Source organism: Centrocercus urophasianus, unplaced genomic scaffold, assembly GCF_019232065.1.
Source record: "Centrocercus urophasianus isolate 14NV4802_14NV808 unplaced genomic scaffold, USGS_Curo_1.0 seq_13, whole genome shotgun sequence".
NCBI lineage: Eukaryota > Metazoa > Chordata > Aves > Galliformes > Phasianidae > Centrocercus > Centrocercus urophasianus.
Window position 1 is genome coordinate 5,610,042 of NW_024884475.1, and position 22,902 is coordinate 5,632,943.

At 39.0% G+C, this 22,902-nt stretch overlaps 1 long non-coding RNA gene across 1 annotated transcript in view; it reads right to left on the bottom strand.

The window, feature by feature from the left end:
- Positions 1–700: 700 nt before the first annotated feature.
- Positions 701–22,902, bottom strand: part of LOC122157318 — a 70,486-nt gene continuing 48,284 nt past the window's right edge. The window contains exons 7-10 of the long non-coding RNA XR_006167844.1: positions 8,835–8,969; positions 7,172–7,273; positions 5,017–5,266; positions 701–742 (exon numbers count right to left, since the gene is read on the bottom strand). This is a non-coding gene — a long non-coding RNA (uncharacterized LOC122157318). The remainder of the gene's footprint in view (positions 743–5,016; positions 5,267–7,171; positions 7,274–8,834; positions 8,970–22,902) is intronic.

Below are 22,902 nucleotides of genomic sequence, written 5' to 3' on the forward strand. Positions count from 1 at the left end.
TTTGTTTGCTTGTTAATAAGATCTTGGGATCTTTTCAGGGTCTACTGTCAAACAGGGTAAGGCAATATTTGCAGAGCATTAAATACATGATCTCCCAGAATGACAGCACAAATGTGTTTGCTGGTCCCATCACACTGACTTGTATCCAGATGCTTCAACAGTAGCTTGACATCTCATCACATCCCACAGAACCTTTCTTCATTACAGTGAAACTTATTCAAAACAAACTATTCTCCACCTCCAGTTAAAAAACAGGCAATTTTCATTGCCCTCCCAGTCTTCCAATCATGGGCTGATTATCAAAGTACCTCAAGAGAAAACAACCAAAATCAGAGAGGGTTCCTTCCTTTCCAGTGTATTTAAGCAAATAAAGATATTTGGCTGCACCTGCCTTTTTGGCAATAGGACAGTAAGTGTAACGGCAGCATCAAAGACGATGACCAAAGCCTTCCAACATCCATACCACCTACCTATTTTTGTGTTCCTTCATACATTTCATGCATGTTTATGTATTGCTACAGCTACATCAGAGCCTGCTTTGAAAGAGCCTATATTGTGCACCCAGAAAATAAAATTCAGATAAGTGGCGATTGAAGATATTGTTAGTCTTACCTGCTCATTCCTTGCCACATCTCCACAGTTCTTCAGCAGCTCCAGGGATGGTGACTCCACCACGTCCCTGGGCAGCCTAATCCAATGCATTACCACTCTTTTGGAGAATAAATTTTTCCTAATATCCAACCTGAAGATAAGAAAAGAGATTTAAAACTATACAGTCAGTGTAAGAATGGCAGTAGTCTTTTGAAATCTCACATGTAGTACAAGTTCACGGCAAGAAGCTAAGGCTCACATAACCCATTAATCATTGAATGATTTTATTTTTCTGGGCCTTTGAAGAGTTTCATTTCACAGCTCTCTCCGTAGCCGTGTTTGGCTGTTATTGCTGTTTTTTTTTTTCAGTAAGAGCACGCCATCATGAGCTCTTCGCACATTTTATTGAAGAATATTTTTGCACATCATCTCATGGAAAAACTCTGTTTAATATTTTTAAACCATCCTTGGGAAGAATCTCTTTTGCCCCGAGGACACAATGCTGGAGTCAGGAAAACGGGCTCCAGAGTTCGAGCTACATCTAAGGACCCACACACTGCATTTTTCTATGGAGTCCACGTTACAGAAACCACAGAGCAGCCATTCACTGATATGTTATTAATTATATGTATTTTTTTATTGTATTTTGTGGTTTTCTTGTAGCTTTTACTTCTGTGACATAACTTTTTCTTTTTTACATTAGAAGCCTGGAGCAGAAGAGAAGCAAACCACATCTGCCAGAACTGTTGGGAAATTTTTTTCACTTTAAGGCATGAGTTTGAAATCACTTTTCTATACAATCCCAGTGATGAAGTGAATTACTCTGCCTCCCTCCCAGATTGTATGTTATGTCTCTTTGGACTGTGCATCTGCATACCTCCCAGCACAACCAGTACTGTTTGCACTGCACATCAAATTATGTGTTGAAACCGATTATGTAATGCCTGAAGCAGAGGTTTTCAGATTGTTGTGTTAAATTTAACATATAGAATAACCTGGAACAAAAATCCTACTTGTGACCTTCTGTAACTATATTTTTCCTATTCAGAGAGGAGAAAATTGAGCATAGGAAGTGCTTCACACCATCTCTCAGCAAGCTGCTCCTGCACTTATTTGCCTTTTACCTGCTGTCTTGCTGACAAAGGAGTTTGTGAGACACATTTAATTCACATGTAATGAAAGCCTGAATAGCTGTGGTTGCAAGGAAATTTTTTAAAAAGTCTGTAAATACCAAGTGTGGTTCCCATCACGCATAAAAGAAAATAAGCTGAACTCTATCTGGAAAATATCTCTCTCGCTGTGCTTGAAAAAGGAACATCATGTCACAGTGATTCACTGCTACATGCTGATTTTGAGTGAATGCATTGAGAGTACACATGTAAACCATAATATCTATTTACCATAGCATTGACAAAGCGAGGGGCAGACTGTGCTATACAATGCCCCAGGAACAACTGAGGGTGTTGCTGTTCACATAGTGACTGCATGCCTTCCATTGCACTTAGTGTGGGGCCCAGTGTGTCCCCCAGCTATTTCATCACTCTGCCATTACTAAGTTCTCCCAGCCAGCAAACTCGTTTTTTTCCTACTCCTTGTGATACAATATGAACTTTTCTTGTTTGCTTTATGTTCCAAAAGACAAATGATAGGGAAAACATTTCTGAAACTCTTTCATTTGTCAATGACAAATGCAGAGATTTATATGAAACACTCACAAAATGGAAATACTGACTCTGATCCTCCAGTTCAGACGAAAAGTGCTACCTAGGTGCAACGTGCCATTATTGTTATGAATCAACAGTGCACGTCACAGGCATAACAAAGTAATTTTTATTGCTGGTAACATTTGAATTAATCATATTTTCCAGCGAGGACTCTTCAGTTAACAATTAAATTCTATGGGTGAGATTTCAAGAACTGCCTAAGTAAATTTGGTGCCAGCTGGCATGGAAAATGTCTGAGAAATGGGTGCCCAATTCCTAAAATGTCCTTTGAAGAAAGATTCATCTTGCATTAATTGTAAGTGGGGAGGAAACAATTCAATATAGTATCACAAGAGCATGAGAAATAAAATGGCACGTTGAGCAACTTTAAAGGAGTTCTGTGTCACTGAAGGACAAATTACTGCAGAATCTTGCTATTTACTGGCATTATACTTTACTTCACCAGGAGACAGCAAAAATTAAAAAGACGTCTTGCAGTGTCTCACATCCTTCCTCTTAGTTTTCCAGAGCCCTCAGTGACAAACTACATTTAACCACAGCCCTATCTTCAGCATTATTTAACATCTGTAGATTGTAAATGGAAGAGAATCATAGAATCGTTTGAGTAGAAAGCAACTCTTAAGGCCACCTAGTCCAACTCCCCTGCGTTAAACAGGGACACTTGCAGCTCCATCAGGTGCTGAGAGGCCACATCCAGCCTGACCTAGAATATCTCCAGGGATGGGTCATCCACCTCCACTCCAGGCAGCCTGTGCCAGTGCCTTACCACTCTGACTGTAAGAAACTTTTCCATGTATCCAATTTAAATCTCCCTAAATCAGATAAATACCACAGGGGCGGGACCAGAACAACAGCAGTTCACACTTGTGCCCTGTGCTTCAGATCACAGTATCTCTGCATTTTACAGTAAATATCTGGAGGGAAAGCAGCTATAACTGTTGACTGTAGAGGTCAAAATGATAAGAGTTTATATAAGACTTTTCAAGAAAAACAAATATTTTCCACAGAATTATGTAATATTTAACCACCCAACCTCATGTTGCTAAGTACCTCTTCAGTTCTAGAGATCATTTGTACTCCTCATGCTTCAGAAAGTTCACTTAATGACAGCAGAAAAAACATTGATTTGCATCCAAAATGGGACTGAGTATTGCACAAGAGTCCATAAATTTACCCATGCTTAGTGAGGACTATTTTTTATACATGTATAAGATTTTCTACCACAGATTAGAAAATTACAGAAACATAGAGACCTGTTTTTGTTGGTTCTCTTTGTTTTTGTTTTTGTTTTATAAATAGTCATGAAGACAGTTAGCAACAGAAGACACCACAGGTGACACTTGAGGGTTTCATCCTCCACACAGCACCCTGCATTGCATCAAACAGACTGAGTATTGTTTTGGCAAAGTCCTCCCTAAGTTTTGCACTACTTAGGGCTCCTTTCCTCTCCATTAATGGCTGCCCAATTACATCTGTTTTTCTGTGGAAACACTAGTAAGTGGGGCACAACTTCCTTTTCCAGGGAGAACTGGAAACTGTTCAAGGCTGTGCACAGCTGGACACTTACCCCAACACAAATCCAAGCTGCAACACATCCGCTAAGTAAGCAACCACATTTTCTCAAGTAGATGAAGTCCAGAGTTGCTCCATTTGGTTTTGAATACTTAGTGAGTTAGATACTTCAGTGAAAGATGATGTCCAAGTAAGCGTGTACTTGAGCAAATAAGGCTTCTGTTCTTTCTTTCAATCCACTGAACTACAAGACATCAATGCCCTGGAGCATGTCTGGAGAAAAGCCATGAAACTGGGAGGGGTCTGGAGCACAAATCCTACAGAGAGCAGCTGAGGGGGCGGGAATTGTTCAGTGTTCGAGAACTGGAGCCGTGAGAAAACCTTACTGCTTTCTACAACTCCCTGAAAGAACTTTGTGGTGAGGTGGGACTCGGTCTCTGCTCACAGGTAACAGCAATAGGATGGGAGGAATGGCCTCAATAGTGCCAGGGCAGGTTCAGCTTGGACTCCAAAAGAGTGATCAGGTGCTGTGACAGACTGCTCAGGGACAGCCTGACTGGACAGACTGCCCTGGAGGTGTTCAATAAACATTCAGATTGTGTAATAGGGAACATGGTTGTGAGGGGAAATGGTGATAGATGGACAGTCAGATTAGATGATCTTGGAGGTCTTTTCCAACCTTGGTGATTCTATGATTGAATATATAGTGAAAATAATCCCTGAAGTAGCATTTAAGAGAGATGTAGCATTTTACTAGTTTTCACAAAGTCTGTAAGAAGGTCATAAAATCGTAGAATCATTAAGGTTGTAAAGATATCTAAGATCATCAGGTCCAACCATCAACCCATCCCCACCATGCCCACTAATCATGTCTGTCAATGTCACATTCCCATGTTTCTTGAACAGCTCCAGGAATAGTGATTCCACTTCCCTGTGTTCATCCTAAGTTCTTGTTCTGCACAGATATATTACCAAACCTTACATTTATTATTAAAAAACCCCACTTTTTTATGATTCCACTGTTACATCTTACTGAGGTTTTTACTGAGCCTTAATTAAATTTGTGGTTGGATAGTAGTCTAACAAGGATTGTGGTCAGTTGTGTCAGGAAACATTTGGCTGCAAGGCAAAGTGTTTCATAGGAACTGCTGTAACTTGGATAGTGCAGACTCTCACAATCATTCCTTACCTGAGCACACAGTTTCACAGCACAATCTACCAAATACCAGAGCTTTGCACTAGATGAGCTGAAAACCTAATGATGACCAACAGGTTTTTCCAAGTCTTGATTTTTTTGCTGTGCTCCGTTTTGTGAAAACATGTTTTCTCTCATCCTTGAGTTGTTCTTCTGAAGTTCCAGTTTTCCCCTTAGTGGAAGCCTGTGATGGAAGTGGTCTGTTGCCACAGCTGATGCGCAGCACCTTCTTGAGATTGACAAACTGAAATTACAGAAAAAAGAGAAAGAGAAAATCGGTTCCTATACAGCATTACTCCTAGCATTTTAATGAATATAGAAACATCTTTCTACTGCTGAAATTCAAGGAACAGATAAATATAAATAGTTTTGCAACAGGGCTCCACTTTTCTAAAGGACAACCCTTCAGTGATGTTAAAGACAAGTGCAAGTCAAGAAGTTATCTGCCTTTCCAAGTTCAGTCTTCTGTTTTGACCTACGTTATGAGAAGATGGTTGAGGTGCAGTATGATGACAAAAGGGTGGCAGCAGTGCAAAACTGGAGAGCTGGCTTTGCTATAATAAAAGCATGATTTCCATTTTTCATCTGTGCTGCAGTGATGTAATGACACTGGGGTGGAAAATGCTAAGCTTGACCTTGCTCAGAGCATATGAAATCCCAGTGCTCATAGGCTGCTGCAGCTTGTGAAAAGGGGAATGATCAGCTTACAAGGAGACTGTAACCATGCCGGAAATCCCAAATGACCTTGTCTAGATAAGAACAAGCTTTCAGCAGGAAAATAAAATCTTGAGCATTTGTGAATTATCTTGCACATAGACAGTTTGGTACCCCAGAGGGACCCCCATACTTGCAGTATAATAGAGGTCTCAGGAAAGATCTCTGGTGTAAGAAAATTGGTCTGCAAAATAGCAGTGGAAAAAATAAAGCTAAGATTTTTTTTCATCAGGAATACTGGGAGTCTCAAGAAACCTCAAACCACTGCCTATGCTTTATTTCAGCAGTATCTAATACACACTGACTGCAGGGAAAAATTTATAAGTGCTTTCCAAAATTTTAACTGCCTATATAGATTTACACAGAATATACTTACTGTAGTAAGTAGAGATTGGCTGTTACTGAAGTTTGAAAGACCAGATCAAAGATATGAGATCCAACGTTTGCAACAGTATGACTGGGACATTACAAAAAAAAAAAAAAAAAAACTTTGTTTTGCAAACAGTTCTTATTTCTAGTGCCAAAAATATGATTGTAAAAGGATTAGATTAGTAACCAGGAGTCCAAACAAGCTTATTCAGCTTATTTTACTGCTTGTGTTGATGACAATTTCTTTTGTCTTCATCCAGTAGTGGGAAGCGCTTTATCATCTTCTGGTTTGGAAAAAGACCCAGGCAGCTAATGTAAAAAAAATATATTCTCCAGTAGCTGCAGCATGATTAATTTTCCACCCCACGAGATCACTGTGAGCTTGAAAGCACCCTAGAGCTTTATTTGCTACTTTATAGTCATCAAGGATCATAAAGCATCTTCTTCCTTCCGCACCGCTAGCACTTCAGAGAGCCAATATGGTTGAACGGAATGAGCAAAGGGTTGAAAACCAGGAAATTTTGATCATAAACTTAAAGCAGCTTGTGAGGTGCCTTTGGCCTTTGTTAAATAATGCTGGACTCAGTTATCTGAAGCAATACAGTCCCGTGCTCCAGCTAAAGAAATTACGAACTCCAGCCCATATAAGACCCAGATCCTGATACCTACAGTATATAGTACATACATCATATAGTACAAGATGGGGATAATACTACCAATGTTTTTTCATTGGGCACTTTGGGGTATATTGGTGAAGAGCAATAAGTAAGAGCAAACCATTCTAATTAAGGCCTGTAAATCATTTTCAGAAGATAGATTACTCATTATAGCTGTTTCACATCATTCTCCACAGATAAGCACATTCAGGAAATCCTGTGCATTACAATTCCCTGTTGCTATACCAAAAGTTAGCCTGGGGCCTTTTCCCTTTTCCACATCATTAGGACAGTCTAGTTCCAACAGTTGCAAATGAAAACATGGGGCTTGATGGTATGACGGTACTTAGAGTTATCCAAGCTGCCCAAAACAATAGCAGCTCTGATCATTTTAAAATTTATAAGCTTACCCAAAAGCAGGTCAGCCCTTCCATCAGTCTGCAGTTCCTCATCTCCTATGGGGCAATGGCAAATACAAACATGTCAAGAGGAATGAAGGAATGCCCTGTCCCCTGGAACAGAGAGGGACAGATTAAGGCAGGGTTTGCAGGACCATGCACATTACCTTTATTACTGTCATCATGGAAATAAGCCAGAGAAAATAGTAGTTCAGTGTCTGTGGTGATAAATTTAACATGCAGTACCACTTCCATCATGTATCCAGAACGCATTACCATGATGGTACTACTCTTAAGCAGCCTCCATGGACAATCCTCAGAATTACAGCTCCTATCATTTTCCACTCTAGAAAGTGCAATGAAGAACTTCAGGGACTACACATAGAGCTCCTGTTTGACAGATCCTGCAAATTTCATATGTTTTTAAAAGGCTGCAAGGGTTGGTGCAGGATAACAGATTTTCTGCCTTCAACCATTGCAGACAGCCACTCAGAAGCCAGCAGAACTACTCACAGAACAAAAATTAGGCAAGAATTTTCATAATCATTTCTGATATTGCCCTATGTCAGTTTTGCCCCATGTCGTGACAGAAAGAAGTATGCAAAAATATTCAAGAAATGACGTTCAACATTACTTTTAAGAAAGTGTATTGCTCCTTAGCATCTTTTAGTTCTGTATCCATAAACTAATTATACTTCAGACATTCTGCCAGGTGACAAATAAAAAATAGTACAGATAATTATCATCTTATTTTTCAGGGTAGTTTTGCTTAAAAAAAAAAAAAAAGTATGTCATCTGAAGCCAAGTTTCATCTGCATTTTTTTAAAATGCCATTACACAGAATTTTTCTCCATTTATTTTTACTAGATAATTTTTCCCATCTTATCCTTCGTGCTCCTTGCTTCTCTCCACAAGTCTTCAATATGCCAGCAAAGATCTGTTTGGCTGCGTGACTTTCAGAAAAAATGCAAAATAAAAAACAGCAGAGTATGTACTACAGAACACAATTTTAGCAAGGAAAATTTCTGCCAAAGTATTTTCACATAAAAAAATACTTAATTAGGTTAAAGATAACATTAGTCTTCATTACACTTATTGGATGCATCTTCCTAACAGCCTATAGCTGCATAGTTCCCTGCTATACGAAACCATTCCTTCAATTTACTTTTTGCTCAATTTGTTCATTTTCTGCAGAGATGAGTATAACACACAGTAACATTTTCTTCATGTCTCCTGTGGTTCTCTTAGGATGTCAGTGCAAGTCACAACCCATGAGTGTTTATGTTCAGTGTCACCCAGACACTGCCAGCTGAAGACAGCATTGCAGCACTTAACTAGATTAATTTTCTTGCAATGGGCTTTGCTACTCGTCTCTTTTCCAGCTGGACTGGATAATCAGGTTGTCTCACCCCAGCCAACAGAGAGTTTAATCCTCAAGCCCTCGATCTTTTATAAATCCATCTACAGAGAACCACTGCTAGAAATTCTTTGTCGTTTATGTCATATCTTGTAAAATCTGTTGAGCCTACTTGAGCATGTGTCTGTTTTGACTTTTCCTGAAGAACAATCTCTCTCTGGAGGGAAAGTCTGAACCATAGCATTTATCTTTCCACGCACTCAGATAAGCAGTTGGGAAAGAGTCTTTCTGATGGGGATATTTTCCAGTGAGTCATACCTGCTCTCTTTGGATTGACAAATTTTGATGGCATGGTATTAATATTATCTTGCAATACCCATCATCAAGTGGACTCCAACAGAGTTGAACAAAAAGACAGGCTATCATTTCGAAGTCCACTCCCAGGTAATGCTCCTATTAAAGAAAGACAGGACCTTTCATGAGTAAGAAACAGGGACTAAAAAGAGTGGGCAGGATATCAGATGTGTGTGAGAGCATAGGAACAAGTAGTGAGACCATACAGCTTCCCCATGAAAAAAAACCTCAGTACCCAATTGTTGTATATGTACAACAAGAAATAGCACAAATGCATACTTTTTGATAGTCCTGAGCAATCAAAAATCAATAATTCATTCCACTTCATAATCAGTCTATTTTTTTCACAACAAGTAAAAGAGTTGGCAAAAAAAAGAAAAAAGCAAAACATCCTTTTCCTTATTTTTGTCACTGCAGCACAATCCAGATAAATAGAACAGCTGAGCTAAAAGCTATAAAAGCAGCATTTCCTTCAGAATGAAAATTGAAGAGGAAAAAACAAGAAATTATCTTAATTGCCAGTCTCCATTCATGCTGGATCTTTACCCCCTCCATACTAATGTCTTCCTATTTAAAATAATTCCTTTTTTTTCCCACCAAACTTTTCCCTTCTGAGAACTTTTAGCATCTAGTTGTCTTATGCACCTCTTTTTCAGATTCAGTTCTGGAATTTCAATTGGAAAATACAATGTTGGGTTATTAAAAAAAAAAATCTCTATTAAATATTACAGCCCTTTTTTCTCAGTAGGAGAAACAGAGCTTCATCAAAGAGAATCAATAAATGAATTATTCAAACCCATTTTGAAGGCTGCATTAATTCTGACTTCAGAGAGGCATGGAGCAAACCCCAGATCAGCCATGTAGATAAGCAGGCAGTGGTTATGTTCTTTCTTTGAAGTTAATCAGAGGGTTACAATGGTTCAAAAAAAAGCTCTGGACTTCAGAGATTCCCATGTGGAAGTGTGACATGGAAATCCTTTATTTGCACAGCTAGCAGCCAATATATGTCTATCTCACGTAAAACCATGATCTCCTTTACATCTACACCTGGACTATTCCCAGTCTTTTAATGTGTTTACCCTTACAGTATTCTCCATTTCTCCATAGATTTTCCACATTTTGCAAACTGAGGCAGAGAGATTAAACATTGGAGATGAGGATCAAAAATAAAATGATGTTCTTCTTTTTCTTTTTTTTTTCTTTTTTTTCTTTTTTTTTTTTTTTAATAGCAAAGGTGTTTAATTACAGGCACACCATGAAGATGCCTGCAAGATTTTCCAGGACTAAGAACTTATAAATCAGCATTGGATGGCTTTCAAAAAGAGATGCTGAAGTTCAAGTGAAAATTAATCCAGGGAAGACCTGTGACCTGAGCTACACAGAATCAGACAGTCTTTTCAGCTTTACAATCTATTAATTACATCTTTCCGCTCCCTTCTTTGTGACTACTCTTTCAATCCCACTTCAAATTGATTCATAGAGTCAGCATTAGAAGTGACTAATATTCAAGTTCCCATAAATTTTTCTTCTCAGACAACCAGGCAGGAGGCAGGTCTGTTAAAAATACCACATAACCTCTGCAAAGCTCATTTAGCTGTACCCTATTTCTCGTGCACAGGACACACATTCTACAGATGTCTGCACAACCTCCAGAGGAAAAGCCCAAATCCTAGAGAGACAAAATAAGTCCTCGTGAGCAATGCAGCATCACCCAAGGAGCATATTCACAGTGACAGTGAGAGACAAATGTGGCTGAAGCCCATTTTCATGCTCAAAATCTTCCATTTATGAATCTCAGAAGTACACCATTTTAACTCACTTGAGCACACTTGTTCATTTAGTCATAGAGTCTACACAGACAAATCCACCAGTAGATATATAAAGCTTAACTCTTCCCACAAATAGCACAATTATTTTCAAGATGTGCTGTTAGCAACGTGACCGTAATATACATAGGAAACACTTCAGCCAGTGTACTTGAATGTGACAATCCATTATTCAGTTAAAATTCTCACAAGCAATCAATAATCACAAATCTATTCACTCCAGGATTTTGCAAGAGACTGGAACATGGTTGTCCTTAGCAAAAAGGTTTTATTTCCAAACAAATTTGAAATGGCTCAAGACCATCAATCTTGCTTATTTTTCCAATGTGCAGTATTTTTATTTGCCAGTACCATCACGGAAAAAACAAATTTGAGAAAAGTTTTCCATTTGTGTATACTCAGGTATGCCATTTTTCCCAGACTGACTCTATACCTCATTACAGACGTAACAGAATGACAGCACAGAAACACCTATACCTTCTCTAAACTTTCTCAGACTCTATTTGAAGTCAGCATAAACATTTTTTTCCTGCACCATGACTATAATCGTGGCATCATAGAATGATTATGGTTGGAAAAGACCTCCAAGATCATCTGGTCCAACCATCCACCAATAACATCACCCCTATTGCCCACTGAACCATGCCCCTACATACTACATCTCCACGTTTCTTAAACACCTCCAGGGACAGTGACACCACCACCTCCCTGGGCAGCCTGTGCCAATGCATTACCAGTCTTTTTGAGAAGTTGTTCCTAATATCCAACCTGAACACCCCTCAGCTCAACTTGAGACCATTACCTCTCATCCTATTATGCTTACCTGGGAAAAGAGGCCAACCCCCACCTCACCACAATCTCCTTTCAGGCAGTTGTAGATAGATAGCTGTAAGTTCTCCCCTGAGCCTCCTCTTCTCCAGACTAAAAGTCCCAGTTCCTTCTGCCGCTTCCTATAAGATTTGCTCTCCAGACCCTTCAGAGCTTCATTACTCTTCTCTGGATGCACAAACATGAGAGCACATTAGTCATCATTCAGCATACACCAAGATAAGGCTAAAAAGATAATTTTACATGTATTACTCCTTCATCAGAACAGGTAAGTGATTTAAATGAATTGAGGTTTTGACAAATAAGTAATTAAAGAGACAAGAGGGATTGTGAGTATTATCCTTATTTACAGGGGAAATTTTTTACAAGTGATGAATTAATAATGCACTTTCTCTTACGACCTTGAAAATTCACCTCATTACCATAAGGGAGACTTTACTAGCAGCTCAGACATACAACAGGTCATTAGGACAGAAAGTAAATTAGAATCTTTTCCCTGCACAAAAAATATTAGACATGATTTTACATAATATTCTTGCAGTGCTTAGTATCAGAGGTCAAGTCCCTTTAGAAGAGCAAGATTAATCTCATTTAGTTGTGTACATCTACAGATGTTTAAGCACTGCAAAAATGCCTTGGCTATCTGAAGGATAGAAAAGAACGGTTCTTTGGAAAGGACTCACAAGAGTCCATAGAGCTCAACTGCTCGACCTCTTCAGGGATAGCCAAAAGTTAGAGCACATAATTGAGGGCATTGTCCAAAATGCCTCTTGACTGCCGACAGACGCGGGGCATCAGACACCTCTTCAAGAAGCCTGTTCCAGTGTCTGAACTCCTTAGTTGTACAGAAGTTTTTTCTTGCACCAAACCTGACTCCAGCACAGTTCTGTTGAACTTCATGCCGTTGCTGGTTGCCCAGTGTTTTATCATAGCTAGGTCCCTCTGCAAGGCCACTTCTCCCTTCATAGTAAGAAACATCTCCCAGTTTTGTATCATCGCTAAGCTTGCCCCGGAATTGACCCCTGGTGACCATCATCCACCTACATAGTTCCATGTACTACAACACTTTGAGCTCTACTGTTGAGACAGTTCATCTGTGTAGTGTAGCATGAACCAGTTTGTCTCGCAGTTGAACAACTTGTCCAGAAGGATACTGTGAGGGATGGTATCAAATGCCTTGCTGAAATCCAGAAATTTTGCATCCATCACCTTCCCTTCATCCAGCAAACGGGTGAACTTATCACAGAAAGAGATAAAATCATTAAGGCAAGACTTTCCCTTGATGAACACATACTGACTATGCTTGACAATTTCTTTTATTGTTCAATGCCTTTCTATATCTCACAGGCCAAATTTCTCCAAAGATTACCTTAACAGATTTGTAGCTTCCTGAGTATTCTCTCATGCTTTTTTGGTAGATTGGTATAACATATGCAGTTAGAATGTAATTGTAGGTGGTCTAGAAGAAAACGAAGCCATTTTTCATGCAGATACCTATTTCCACACATCAGCATATGACAAATACTGGCTTAACCACTGAGCTTGGAAGAATGGCCAATCCCACAGAAGGCCTGCAAAGAGCTCCCAGATGCAATTGCTATCTTCATAGACACTTGCATTGCACACTGGGTACAATCATTAAAATCAGTAGTTTTTAAAATGTGGATTAAATGAAGATTGTAAAAGAAGTATATCCCTCCCTCTGATGTGAATAATTGATGTCTATTGGTTACTATGAAATTGATTACTTTGAGGATGAGGAATATTTTTTAAAATTGCCATGTATGCAGCTTTGAAATGTTTCCTGAGCGTCTGTTTAGTCACTAAAACTGATACTCTTATCAGGCCATTTCAGTGGTCTTTTTACTGAAAATTATCTTTCTGCAACATTTCCTGGACTCGCATCTACTTCTATATAACAATCTACCATGACAAACTCATTTCCCAGTTTATAAAACTACCATTCTTCGAAGCTGATGGCAGCTGTTTTGTAGCTGCCATACCATATAATATGGCTAAGATCACTGTCTGTAGCAAGCTAAATTATAGGATTTGGTCTAGTGCCAAATTCTAAAAGCAGAGATGGCACTTATTGTGAACTGCGGTGTCCAGAGTTTAATGTACTTCTTATTAAAATCAATGGGAAGTTTGTTTCAGTGAGGATTGGATTGGGTCCTAATTACATGTCGACAAATGCTTCTCACATGCCAATTCTGGGATTAGAACTGCTGTTGATTAGATGTCTTTATAAAGTACTATTCAGTCCTGTGGCCAGTAAAACAATTAAATTCTATTGTCAAATTTAAATTTAATTAAAACTAATTTTACTGCAGAACGTCAAATAATTCACCCTGATACTTAATTAGAGAGCAGTCCTCCTTCCAGTTCTACCAGCACAATTTGTTACATGCCATGAGAGTACAAAATCATATGCAGTTTTTCATGTTGACAACTGCACAGTGCCCAGTATCTATCAAATTGCATTGCAAAAGCAGAAAGAATACAGCAATCCCATGTCTTGATTCAAGCACAAGATACTTTGCCCACTTCTATATGACTTTTCTTCCCTTGTCAGTAACATTAAAAATTTTTAACAATCTTGGACAAGACTGGACAGGTATGTGGTTATGTTTTCTGACAACTTAAAACAAGTATCAGTCAGGATTCATTCCCCATCAAAACAAGGCTTCCTGCTGTTCTTCATCAAGGAAATATGGAATTACACATTACAAATCTGTGTTTGATCCTACTGTGGAAAATGGCTCCCTAAAAGCTGGACTTTAAATTGGGCTGAAACTTCCCATGAAATTCCCTTTCTTTTTTTTCTTATCTCACTTCCTACTTTGAAACTACACAGACGTATATACATACACGTGTGTGTATATTTTTCACCCATTTTTCTTTAAGCCAACTTTTGATGGTCAATCTTTTTTTTTCCAACAAAACTTTTTTTTCAAGTTTGTCTCTGTATTCAATTTATTATTCAATTATTCAATCTATCCTTCTTGTAACTGAGACACAGCTATTTCTGTTTCTTAGCTCCTGCTGTGTCAGATGATTTATTTGTATGTGGCTATTTGTTTCTGGGCATTGGATTTGACTACTGAAAGAACAGTTTGGGAGGTAAGGAATGCTGGGAGCAGCTCTGTGGCAGCTCTGCTGAGCTCTTGTGCCTGGTTTCCAGTCTTCATTCTGCCTAATGCTCAGATTTTCCAAAGCTAGCTGTTGATGACATGGGACGCTGCTGTTTTATGAGATGTCCTGGCTCTGTTATGTTTATGGCAAACTTTCAGGGACTTCCTCTTGTGCACCTGCCTCAATACTACACTGAGTGAAGGGTGAAGGTATCTTCAACAATCTATGTCTAGTGTGAGGGAGTGATACAGTCTTGTAATGGACAGCTCTGTGAGTGTTAGCAAATTGTTTACAGATGCTCACAAGGGTCTTCAGCTGCTCTAAACTCAAATGGTGCCAAAAAAATTAGTGGAATTATGAGTATTTGCAGCAGGCAAGGATCTATCCCATGTTGCTTCCAAGTACATAACAGAGAATTATGTTTGTTGACAGTTCAATACATTCCTATAGAGCTGGATAGGATTTCACTGAAAGAAACAAAATATCAGACCATAAATTAAGGCTATTTGATGTGAAAAGCAGTCAGAAAAACTTCATAAGCAGCTACATAGGGCTAACAATTATTTCAACATCCATACTATCTGGAGGAAATAGTCAAGTGTGAGTTAAACAACAATCCACAAGGTGAGCCCAGCAAGAATAAAGCTCCCGAATCTTGCAGTGAACAATAATACACATAAATGAATCACTAAGTCCCTTCCTGGCACAGTAAACAAACGTCAGACAATCACAGCACCTTCAGAAGACAAAACAGATGAATGACACCTTCACTGAATTAAGATCGGTGGCACCGTGATACAGACTATACTCAGCTGAGAATTTCAGTTCTCTGGCACTCTTGGTTAAGGAAACCTGAGTGTTGTCCAAGTGCTTAATAAATTCAGCTAGTGTGATCTAGTGTAAAATCTCATACCTACTTTATGCAGTTTAAATCTTTTCTAGTTGGAAAATGAACAGTATGATCTAGCAACATTTTTTCCTTCCTAAGGACAACGATCCTATGTCAACAATGTTATATGAATCCCACTTTCTACTGTGTACTTTTGTTTTTTTCCCAAAGGAGATAGCTAGATTTTTTAATGGTATTATCAATAGTGTTGCAAATATATCAAGAGAACTAAGTAAAGAATGACTATGAGATAAGACAAGCATAGCGTAGAAACTAAATTAAACAAAGCAGAAAAGATTACACATGGTTCTAAGTAATGTTATTCTTCTTCTTAATCCTCAAATAGAGTCACTAAATTACACTTCCAGATTTAGTTATGATATTTACAAATGACTTAACTGTACATTTAAAGAGGGGAAACTAGCTACAAATGGGGGCAAGCTCATAATTTAAGGTCACAGTGGTGCCAGTACGAAGCAAATGCTTATTACTGGGATATTTTTGGTCATGGGGAATTCTCTTTCCCTAAGAACAAATCCCAGAAAAGCATATTTTTATTACTCTTCCAAATCTGGCATTCAGGCTTTATGTAAATATACAAGACAGAAGATCTTTCTTTTTAAAATGCTAGGAACCAGACACACAGCTGAGATTTGCTTGGGAATATTTCCTTTCAATCATTTGTATGAGCAACCTAAAATCTAAAGTATATTAAAAATACATAAAGAATGAATGGGAAAGTACTGTGTGAACTACATGGCATCTTACTGGAGGCAATACAAAGTCACTTTTCCTCTCCTAAACATAGCACCTCTAAGTATAAAAACAAAACAAGAAGTTCAAAATAAGGTTACTGGTTTTGTTTCTTTATAACTGAAAACAGAAGGTGCATTTTTTAAAGATTGTATCATTCCTGAGCTCAGTTGCCCAATTACTCTCAGAAATGCTCTCTCATCTTTTGATATTCACTGTCCTTACATTTTTCTCTTGAGAACTTTTCATCTAACATCTGTGTCTTTTTTTCTTGTTAGAGAACCACAGTGCAGACCCAGACCTTGGAAGAAATGTAAAGAAATAGAGTCCCAGAAACCTCATATAGTGCTATGACTTAGAGAAAATTAAACAAAGTTAATTTTGGCAGGAGCTAAATAAAGGCTATGTCATACAGTGAGCTGAGTTGGGCAATGTTCATGATGACTTCAAAGAGCAATGGGAGTCTAGAGAGCTTACGTTAGTTTAACGCACGTTTTATTTTAGCCAGAAGTTTATGAATAAAGAAAGAAAACAGCAGAAGGAACAGTTGATGCTGCTGTATGAATGACAGCAATGCTAAGTTATCCAGTTATCAGCAGTGAAATACTTGATGAAGTTGGAAACAAGTCCCATACAGAACACAGAAACCAGTCTCCTCCCCTCCCTGTCATTTAGGATTTCTCCCAGCACCCAGCTGTGCAGGCTGAGGACAAACTTCAGCAAAAGGTCACTTCCTTTTCAGCAGCATCCTCCAAAATTAACTCAGTGAGCTCAGCCTGCCTTGCCTGTCTGAGAAATCTTTCTCTGAGCATTCTCCCTCCTCCTGTTGCAAAATGAAAACACTCTTTTTTCCCTCTATGTTATGTTTGCACTCAGGACAATCCTTCTCTCCCCCCTTTTTAAAAAAAAATTCTAAATTTTTTTTTTAATATTTCTAAAAATTATAGTATCACAGAATCTTTTGAATTGGAAGAGACCCTTAAAGATCACCTAGTCCAACTCTCCTGCAACAAACAGGGTCACCTACAGCTCCATCAGGTGCTTAGAGCCCTGTGACCTTGAGTGTCTCCAGGGATACAGCATACACTACCTCTCTGGGCAACCTATGCCAGTGCTGGTGGTAATCCCCTGGTCTCTGTCATCCAAACACAAAACCCAGCCATAACAAGAATAACCAACCACTACGTATGTTCGATAGGGTTATCATCTTACTTACAGTCCTTAATGCATTCCTTTCAGAATACACAGAAACTTTTCTAATGGCATTTCTGAAAAACAACCTCAAAAAATCCCTTTACAGAAGTACTTGTCACAGTACACTTACTTCTAGGTCTCTAGTGAAGACAGCATAACAGGTCAGTTGCAGAGAACTGGCATTTGGTGAGCTTTGTCTGAAGCATTTTCACTGGTCTGCCTCCAGGCTGGCCCCTCACGCCTTGCCCAGATCTAAAAGCTGGCACAAGGAGTTGGAGCATTTCTTGCTTCCCACCACTACTTTTGCTACCAAAGCAAGATACATGGCGCCCACCTGCTACACCACAGAGTATGCGGCTCTCTGAGAGCTGCAGACTCTCCTTGCACAGCCAGCAGATAACATTTTGCAGGTGGAATGCAAGCACTCTGCTTTAATGTTGCAGTTTACCCTGAGCTTTAGAATCACAGAATCATTAAGGTTAGAAAGACCACTATGATCATCTAGTCCAAATATCAAGCGCAACCACTGAGTCCAGATCTTCCAGTTACATATAAAGTAACCCTACCATCTCCCGCCACATCAGCAGCTCAGCAGAGTATCTCAGCGCAAGGAACCATCCACACCCTTGGGTCTGGAGCATCTCCTGCCCCACAGAAATCACAAGATCCCCTGTTCTCACTTTGAAGTCTTCACTTCTCCTCCTGCCTTGCTACAAAAAGAGAGATCCTGGGCATGTAGTACTCACAGAGATTTGCAAAGGACATTACATGGGAGTAGAACTAAGATGACCTTCAAGAGTGCCTTCCAACTCAAACAGTTCTATGATTCTTTGATTCTATGATGTTTCACAGCTTCACAGTTTTATAACAAGAAACCTATTGCCTATTGCCCACAGCACAGCAGAGGGAGAAATAGGTAACGTGTTTCAGACTGGTTGAGGATATGGAACTACTGCTTAAATTCATACTGAAAATGAGTGAGATAAAAAGTTATAATAGTGGGTCCCCGAAACTACTGTTATAGAAAGAAGATGAAGAGGTCTGGGCTTCACCTTAACTAACACCATTTTCATATTTGTTGAAGAAGTGACTCACTAAACAAACAATGTCAAGCAAACGCTGAGGTGTTTCTGGAATTACATCATTTCTGTGAAGAAGCTCACAGCCCCAAAGCCAGCCAGTGGAAACCAAGAAGGTCAGTCTCCAGGTCTGTGTGCTCATTTCATTTTCTGGTGGCTTTGCTCAGGAGAAAATTTCTCTGTGCATGATCTTCCAGCTCCAAAACAGATACGATTTGCTGAGACCATTGCATTAACAGGGCTGCAGTTTAGAGTGAAGAACTAAAGTCAAAAGGCTTGAGGTCTTTCCCAAAGGATTTGCATGACCTTGGGCAAAAACCCTTCAAGACTATTTGAAGATCTGATGTTAAACAGCAACACCCACATTCTGTAAGCTAAATAAGATACTTCTATGCTAGCAGCCGGTGGGCATCCTCACCATCCTCACCTTCCAGTGAAATTCAGCACACTTTTTTAATGAAGTGTGGTGGAGCCACAAACCTGATTCCACTTCCAAAAAAAAGAAGAAAGCACACCTAGTAAGATGCCAATATAACCTTTCAGGTGCCCAAATTCAGAATCCTGTGGTTTAGTTTTTGGTACATCTATTTAATCCCATAAAGTGGTAAGATTACATTTACCCATCAGACACAATATTTTAAGGTTGACTTCACTATTTATTTGGAAGTTTCTGAAACTTTCAACTGAAGAGCCCCACCAGGTCTTGAAGCACTGTATTAATTACAGTTATTAAAACTCTGATTTTGCTTGTGCATTTCAGTGTGCACCATTTTTACAAAGAGGATTCACAAGCCATAAGCAGTCACTGTCAGTCAAATAGGAAGAAGAAATGGTGATTGTGGAAATGGTGAGTGGGAAAGCTTGGAAAGGAACATTCAGGACCAATGATAGTAGGCAATAATTCAACTGCATAGTTCTTTAGCTATTAGATCCTGAATTGCTTCATTTCTTAAATAAAGTTGTAATGTCTATAAATTCTATGAATCCCATTTCTAAGCCAACATTCCCACAGCTATCATTTTAACATTTGGAGGTTCTTTGTCTCAATTTATTACTGATACCAGAAATTTGTGTCAATGACTTGCTGCACTGTTCCTATTCATGGAATAGCTCCATGTTTTTACTTCTTGTCTCAACTAACCTCCTACAAGTACCAACAACACATGGTTAGAAAGGAACATGAAATCCAGTGGGAGGAGGTCCATTGTTCACCCACCTTGCAGTCTCACAGCCAATGACTCCAATATGAAGGCATAGATATGCTTACAGTAGTTCTAACAGTTGTAGTACATTATATGCGAAACGAGATTTCCTTAGTTACCCTTTTTATGTATTTAATCCTAGTATTTTGAACGGCACCATAAAAAAAAAAAGCAACCTTTCCGAATGACAAAATTCTTAATTTTACTGTGACCAAAACTAATGAACACATACAGTTTTTAGAACTTGTTTCCTTCTCCTTGATGTAACCTTGAGTCTGAATTTCCATGGTTTATGTTATTCAGTAAGGATATAACATCCCTATAATTTCTTTCCTATTTAGTACTTCTCATATGTTCTCCAAATTAATCACATCTTCGAAAAGCTTTTTGTCTTACGATGTGCGTAAATAAATCACTATATTCTTAGATAATGGAAATTGTTGGTGATTAAATTCAATTTGATAGGGTATGAGTGAAATTTCTCTGACTAGTTATCAACAGTATCTTGATTTTAGGTTTGGCTTTACCATTATATCTCCTATATTTACAGCTGCCTGTACTTTCCTTCAGCAGTTCTCCATATTTCATTTTGCAGATTGTTTTCCGCAGGCTCATGAATATATGGGTATTTGGCAGAGATTTTATAACCTATAATCAGAACTGAAAATTACAGTGATCCCATTTGTGTTATTATAGCTTAAGAATGTGTCAGACTTTCCATTTTAAACTTTCTACTCTAAAGAATCTACAACTGCTCTTTCTTTACTGCCAAATATTTCTGCAAAATTTTCAGTAAGAATAAACGATATTTATGAATTTGAAACTTTTTTCAGGACTTCTAGTAGCGAGTGTGAGGAGATAGCTTCTCCTGGAATTCAAAGGAACAAAAATCTCTAATTTCCTGCCTATTTATTCAGTGACCACATTTTAGCCAAAGAAAGTTCAATGGGTCTCTTTTTAAGGACCTGTAGTATTAACACAGTAGTGGACATAGGGATTAGTCGAGAATGACTGCAATTGTTTCCTTCCACTGGAAACATAATACGCTCCTTCAAGATAGTGCCAAGATTCTTCTGCCAGAGCAAGAAGAGAATGGATAAGAGAAGCTCTCTACTGCAATCTCAGATCATGAACTGCACATCTCTATTTCTTTTTAAACATACATTCAGAGTATTTCAAGGCTCCTACCAGACTTTCTCATATCCAACAGCATCCTCTACATGAGGGAACTGCAGACATGAAGATCAGGGTGGTTAAGGATGCCCCATCCCTGCAGGCATTCAAGGCCAGGCTGGATGTGGCTCTGGGAAGCCTGGTCTGGTGATAGGTGACCCTGCACATAGGAGGGGGCTGAAACTGGATGATCATTGTGGTCCTTTTCAATCCAGGCCATTCAATGATTCCATGATATGATGCTATGATTCTATGATCAGAAATTCTCCTGCTAGTGCTAGGGAAGTGATAGGAGAGACCTGAAAAGAAATCAAGGTGAAACTGGCAGGAGACACACTATTTGATTTTTTTTTTTCATGTTTTCATAGAATAATAGACTGATAAAGGCTAAAAAGGCCTCAAAGATGATCAAGTCCAACCATCTACCCATCCACGCCATACCCACTAACCCATGTCCCTCAGTGCCACATCTATACCCTTTTCTTGAACTCCTTCAGGGATAGTGACTCCAACACTTCCCTGGACAGCCTGTTCCAATGCATCACCACTCTTTCAGATAAGTTTTTCCTAATATCCACTAACCTTTCTCTGTGTCCCATTAAAACGTCCTCAAATGCTGCAGACAACATTCAAACTTCTGAACTCTTTCTGCCTTTAGCTGGTGGGGAAAAAAAATGTACAAACATCATAAAATTTCTCCATCCAACTGCTTAAGCATGAAATGAGAGATGGTGCACACAAAGCCATCCCAGGAAACAGTACACTGGGTAACTGTTTGCATGTCTCACCTCATCACTTCCACTTTAGCCATTCTCAACTTTCCAGATGTTTGTTCTAGCTGAGGCAGCAAATTCTAATTTCCTCTGTGTTTCAGATAACTATCATACCACCAGCTCCTCCAGGACCTTAGACAAACAGCATAATCCAGATTTCCAAGGATGCTGGGAAATTATGGAGTCTTCAGAAAGCTGCGAGAATGGTCGACATGGTCTGGTTTGTTGAGCTTACTCCCGAACACTTTACAGGACCAAAGCTAGGCTCCTGCTGTGCAGTGACTTGGAATCTATCAATGAATCTCAAACACAAACAGAGAACTAGCTGCCAAAAACCTTTGCTGCATCTTCATTATCTCCATTTACAGATGGGAGATCAAGAGAGTTTGATTGTAAGACCTCCAAAGTTATGGGAATTGGTTTAAGCAGGAAGTGAAATTTCTGGCTTCATTCTGGTGGTGCAGACCTCTTGGATTTGTAAACAAATCAGAACTGTAGCAAGAATAGTCCAGGTTCTGAGGCTTTCTGTACTTTTATTTCCATTAATGTATGGAAATCCTACAAAACACTATTCCTTCTGGTCCTGCACAGAGTGGAGTGAGACTTCTTGCTGAGCTGGTATTTTTCGCCTGTTAGTTTGCATAAAATGCTAAGAACTCAGGTCTCTTACTTAGTTCATGTACTTTGTAAGTTTTTAAAAGGAAATTATAATTATGGGTGCTGTGAGATATCACATGACATTTTTTCACTACAAGCCACGTCCTGTTGTCAGTATTTCCATTCACTCCCATTGACTGTAATCAAAGGCAAAGGGTATAAACACTGGAAGCAAAGTCTCGTCTTAAGTGGATCCTCTCCAAACCTCAACATGGCATTTCTGATGTGTGCACGTATGGAACATCTACTGCCTCTTAGAAATGCAGACAGCAAAGTTGCCAGCAATATGAATGAGAGTGGTAAGTAGAGAGAAAACTTTATAGCCACTCTGCTCGGCGTTGCTGAGTCGTTCATAGAATCATAGAATCACCAAGGTTGGAAAAGATTCTATGATTCTATGATTCTATGAACTGGCTCTCATACTAGATCTGCACCAAAGACAGATGGCAGAGATTAGAAGTAACCTTAAGCATTTGTGTACAAGCTGGACAAATCAAAAACCTTCATCCTAAAGGACACTGCC